At 37.7% G+C, this 5,817-nt stretch overlaps 1 protein-coding gene and 1 pseudogene across 2 annotated transcripts in view; one reads left to right on the forward strand and one right to left on the reverse strand.

Moving 5' to 3' along the window:
- Positions 1-5,817, reverse strand: part of PCCA (propionyl-CoA carboxylase subunit alpha) — a 456,600-nt gene that overhangs the window by 390,838 nt on the left and 59,945 nt on the right. The gene's annotated exons all lie outside the window — the stretch shown is intronic.
- On the forward strand, positions 1,059-1,669 carry LOC111535187 (annotated as a pseudogene).

Below are 5,817 nucleotides of genomic sequence, written 5' to 3' on the forward strand. Positions count from 1 at the left end.
AATAGACATTTTTCCTATGTTATCACAAACGTTTTGTAAACGTACCAAGAACTAGCTCAGAGCCTAATATATTTTACTGGGTGATTAAGATTGCTCTAGTTAAAAAAAAAAAAAGACTGCTCCAATAAACATTTGAATAAATTATGCATTAAAAGCAGGTCAAAACTGCTATGGACTTTACAAAGAAGGACTAAACACAAATTGTTTATAAAGGATTGGTTGGCTTCTTTTCCTCCCTTTGCAGGAACAAATCTTACTTCAGGTGGCAGGGTACATTCAAGTCTCAAGAAGCCCACAGTCTAGCCCAGGGTCGGTAGTAGCAAAAAGCCATAAAAAAGAAAACATTAGAATTCTCTGCTGCCTTAGTTAAGGACACACTTAAGAGTCAACCTGGAAAGAACAATCTAACAAACTTTTGAAACTCTATTTCAATTTTGTTGTCATTGTTGTATGAAATGTGTGAGGTGTTTTCTTTGGCTTAATAATACAAAAAACAATATTCAAGCAATGCAGATGCTATTCTGCAGAATGACTTAATATTGCATAGGCTGACTAGATATGTTTGTTTCAAAAATATCAACATCTTGAAAAATATAAATTCCTTTTTATATATTTTAATGGCAAAGGAAATATATAACAACCATGGAAAGTTTGAACTGAGGTAAACTAATCAATTAAGCAGGATTTGCTGGTTATATGGTTTCAAAAAGAAAAGTAATGCATTTTAAGTACTAACACTAAGTATATACACTAAGTATAGTTTGTCTTCATAAACTTCTCCGTTCTCAGAAAACCAATAGAGATTTTTAAAGCAGATTACTAGTTTTCCCATCAAGCATTTAGTTTTATATTTTGAATTATTTTATTCTTCAGAGAAAAATTACTTGTATCAGCTTATTACCTGCATGAGCCTAATTTCCAAATAACAAGCTAGGAGAACAACAGATGTGTTTTTCATCTTACAGGACTGAGAAAAATCATCTTCTTTATCAACTTTTAAAAAATAAATCAAACTTTTTTTTTCCCCCCGTCTGGCAGCTGCCATCAGGTAAGCTAAGATGGGTGCATACAAGTACATCCAGGAGCTATGGAGAAAGAAGCAGCCCGATGTCATGCACTTTCTTGAGGGTCCACTGCTGGCAGTACCGCCAGCTCTCTGCTCTCCACAGGGCTCCCCGCCCCACCCGGCCTGATAAAGCACGCCGACTAGGCTATAAGACCAAGCAAGGTTATGTTATATATAGGATTCGTGTTCGCCCGTGGTGGCCGAAAACGCCCAGGTCCTAAAGGTGCAACTTACAGCAAGCCTGTCCATCGTGGTGTTAACCAGCTAAAGTTTGCTCCAAGCCTTCAGTCCTTTGCAGAGGAGGGAGCTGGATGCCACTATAGGGCTCTGAGAGCCCTGAATTCTTACTAGGTTGGTGAAGATTCCACATACACATTTTTTGAGGTTATCCTCATTGATCCATTCCATAAAGCTAACAGAAGAAATCCTGACACCTAATGGATCACCAAACCAGTCCACAGCACAGGGAGATGCGTGGGCTGACATCTGCAGACTGACAGCAGTGGCCTTGGAAAGGGCCGTAAGTTCCACCACACTATTGGTGGTTCTCGCCAGACAGCCTGGAGAAGGCGCAATACTCTCCTGCTCCACCGTTACCGATAACATAAGTAAAGTTTGTAAAATTCATACCTAATAAACAATTTGAAATAATAATATAAATAATAAAAATATATAAAAATAAATGTTAAAAATAAATTTAAATGTTTGGATAGAAATAGGTTAAAAATTACACCTGCGGCCAGGCACGGTAGCTCACGCCTGTAATCCCAGCACTTTGGGAGGCCGAGGCAGGTGGATCGCAAGGTCAGGGGTTCAAGACCAGACTGACCAACATGGTGAAACCCTGTCTCTACCAAAAATACAAAAGAAAATTAGCTGGGCGTAATGGTGCGCGCCTGTAATCCTACCTACTCAGGAGGCTGAGGCAGGAGAATCGCTGAACCTGGGAGGCAGAGGTTGCAGTGAGCCGAGATCAGGCCACTGCACTCCAGCCTGGGAAACAGAGCAAGACTCCATCTTAGGGGTATGGTGGGGGTGCGGGAGGGAATTATGCCTGCATTTAAAAACTTTGGGTTAATAGAAAATTTCACATTAGTCAATTAGATGCCGAAAATACATTGAAAAAGACATTCTATTTGGTCCCTGTCCTTATCAAATAGATTGCATCTGAGTGATAAAAAGTGTTAGGTCAGATGTTGTATTTAGTATAAACTCAATGGTCTCAGTGAAAGCTTCTGAACACCTTCTAAACTAGTAAATACTGAGAAAGGTAAAGAAGGCAAGCAGCTTTGGAAATGCTTCTTCATGCCTAGAGATATTCTGAAACCTATCACTCCAGGAGATCTGTAGTGAAGTGGACACTATTTACCACGACTGAGAATACAGGAGTTTTCCTTGTGATGTCCTTCAATGCAAGACACTCGGTAGAACACTCCAAGGATGACGTAATACATACTAGATGCACTCCTTGGCTGAAAGTAGCAATACCTTACATAACCCGGCCAGTCTTTAGTATCCACCGAATCTAATCAAATTATCCAAACATTACTAACCAGTGAAAATTACCCTGAAAGTAGAATGGTGGTTGCCAGAGACTATGGGGAGCCTGGAATGGGGAGTTACTGTTTAATGGGTACAGAGTTTCAGTTTTGCAATATGAAAAGAGTTCTGGAGATGGATTATAGTGATGGCTGCACAACAATGTGAAAGTACTTAATGCCACTGAACTGTACACTTAAAAACAGTTAAGATGGTAAAGTTCCTTATAAGCATTTTACCACAATTTAAAAAATAATAAACTTATTGAGAGTCTCAAAAAAAAGAGAGAGAAAATTACCCTGAAAGATTAAAGGGTTAAAGAAAGGAAAGCCAACTGCATTAATCTTCATCTGAATAACTGAGGAAAAAAAAACAGAATCAACCAGATCAAATCTTATTTCTAAAAAAAAAAGAATAGAACTCTTTCTATTTCATTCAAAGTACCTAAAGATACTTTATACAAGTTTTAAAAAACTAACATTCTGGCATGTCCTCTCCCAGAAAGGCGATTTGATCACAGAAAACAAAATGATTTTTTTTAAAGATTCGCTTTGATTCCATTTTGAAAAACTACATGTGTAGCACCAAGACATATTTATTCATGGTTATTTTGGATGGTAGAATTAGTGACTACTATTTTTCTTCTAAGATAACTTACATGATTTTCAAAGTGGTAAAATTTAAAACTACAGGGAAAAAAGAGGATACGTTTTTGCCAGTTACAAAATTCCCAGCCCATTTTCTACAATCCTGTTTTCATCTCACAAAAGGGAACTAATACTGAATCAATCTTGGAACCAAAACAAAGGTGTTTTGGTTTTTTTGTTTTTTGTTTTAGTCTTTGTCTTACAAGCATGCATTCCTGAGGATACAGTAAACAACAAAAGAATGAAAACCAGCAGGAGGAGAACTATCTTCTCATACCAGTGACCCCTTAGTAGTAGCATCAAGGGAGAAGGGGAGGAATGACAGAGAGAAAGGAGACATCAAGTATTCAAGCAAAACCTTAGCAAGAGCCATATCAATGTAGCTGGTGGGTACCAGACCACAGTGGAAAGGACTGCAGAACAAAGCAGAGAAAGAAGTAGAGTAGGGGTAGCATTGGGTGGGGTAGGGACTGTCCATATGGTTGAATATAAACAGTGGGAGAGGCAGAGTGACAGCCGAGAGATGGCTCAGGTTTGTTTTCCTTTATTAGCTTAGGAAAAACTTGAACAAATGCCTTTGAGAAGGGTAATTTGCAAAAAAAAAAAAAAAAAAAACAACTAGGTAAAAACACCTGAGATATGAAATAATTCAGAGTAAAAAATTTCTGACAAGCAGTGGCAGACCCAAGAGGCTTCCCAAGTGGAGGCTGAGGTGGCAGTGCGCTGTGATTGCACCACTGCCCTCCAGCCTGGGTAACAGAGTGAGACCCTGTCTCAAAAAATAACAAATAAAAAGACTAAAACTGCCGTGTGCAGTGGCACAGCTCCTGTAGTCCCAGCAGCTTAGGAGGCTGAGGCAGGAGGATCACTCAAGCCCAGGAGTTCGAGTCCCACCTGGGTAACATAGTGTGACCCCATCTGTAAAAATATAAAATAATAATTAAATAAATGAAATAAAATGAGCAAAATGGTAAACTTTATGTTATATAGATTTTATAAAAAACAAAAAAAACTATACAGATCCATCACAATTTCCGGTCAATTACTGACAAGCCAGAATGAAAGTATACATTTGAAGAATGTCACTACATAGTAAAAAAGAAATAAATAACACTACCTAAGAAAAACTATGACAAGGTAGGGTTGGGGGAGGAAACAAGAAAATACCAGTAAGAGTGTGGGCTCCGCTCTAGCTTGCAATCTTTAAGATTATTTTCCACTTACTAAAGAGAAAGCTATCACACATGCATTCAAGGTCTAGTGATGAAGACATAAATACACAGGCATGTATTTCTGAATACATCTTTCTGAAGCAATAACAGAGTGAAATTCTAGGAACAGGATTGGAAATAATCTCCACTGAAATCAATATCTTTTAAAAAGTGTTTCCAAACCATATGAACAGCTAATGCCAATTCCACAAAATATGGAGAGCCACCAAAAGTCATGAGATCTTAAAAGCCCTACCAGAGCCCCAGCAGCAGCTATCACTGCTCAACACAGGCTACTAAATGATGACACTACGCATATAAAGCAAGTCATTTAGATGTTCTTAAATTTTTCAATTTTATTGTAATTACCCAAGTAGTGTAAGAGTTACACGTTTGGTTAAAAAGAAAAAAAGCTTAAACAGTATAGATACCAGATAATCATTATTCCCTGCCCCGTTTTAAAGGCTCCTAGTCCCGTTTCCTATTATTAACCAGCTATTATCAGTTTTGCATGTGTCCTTCCAAACTTACCTGAGCATTTTCATACAGATACGCAGACATAAAACTGTAGAGTTTTATTTTGTGTTTAAGATTTTTCTTGGTTTAAACTGAATCACACTACATATTATTCTACAACTAATTTTATCGATCAGTTTTTTGTTTTTTTTTTAGAATTCTACCTCATAATTTTTAACTGCTACCCAGTATTTCTAATAATCTAGATGAACCATAACTTTAACTATTCTCCTAATATTGGACATGGTTCCAATTTGCCGGTATTGTGCACTTTGCAATAAGCTTCCCTAAACATGCCAATCTATATACATATGCATATTTCTTTTTTTTTTTTTTTTTTTTTTTGAGACAGAGTCTCGCTCTGTCGCCCAGGCTGGAGTGCAATGGCCGGATCTCAGCTCACTGCAAGCTCCGCCTCCCGGGTTCCCGCTATTCTCCTGCCTCAGCCTCCCGACTGGCTGGGACTACAGGCGCCCACCACCACGCCCAGCTAGTTTTTTGTATTTTTTAGTAGAGACAGGGTTTCACCGTGTTAGCCAGGATGGACATATGTATATTTCTATAAGAAAAATATTTAAAAGTACACACACCGTAAACTACACACTTAAAATCTTAGGTCAACTTACACTACTATTAAAGATTAATTTCCCCACACTACACCATCATTGAACATGGTTTATCTTTCTAATTTTATTAATGTAATGGAGAAAAATGATTCCTCCTTTTTTTAATTTGCATTTTCCTGGTAATGAGTTTGGGCATATTTGCTTGTTTGTGAGCTATCTGTATTTCTTCTAACCATTAACCATTTTCTTTTTTTTTTTTTTTTTTTTTTTTT

The sequence above is a fragment of the Piliocolobus tephrosceles genome, chromosome X (genome assembly GCF_002776525.5).
Source record: "Piliocolobus tephrosceles isolate RC106 chromosome X, ASM277652v3, whole genome shotgun sequence".
Taxonomy (NCBI): Eukaryota; Metazoa; Chordata; class Mammalia; order Primates; family Cercopithecidae; genus Piliocolobus; species Piliocolobus tephrosceles.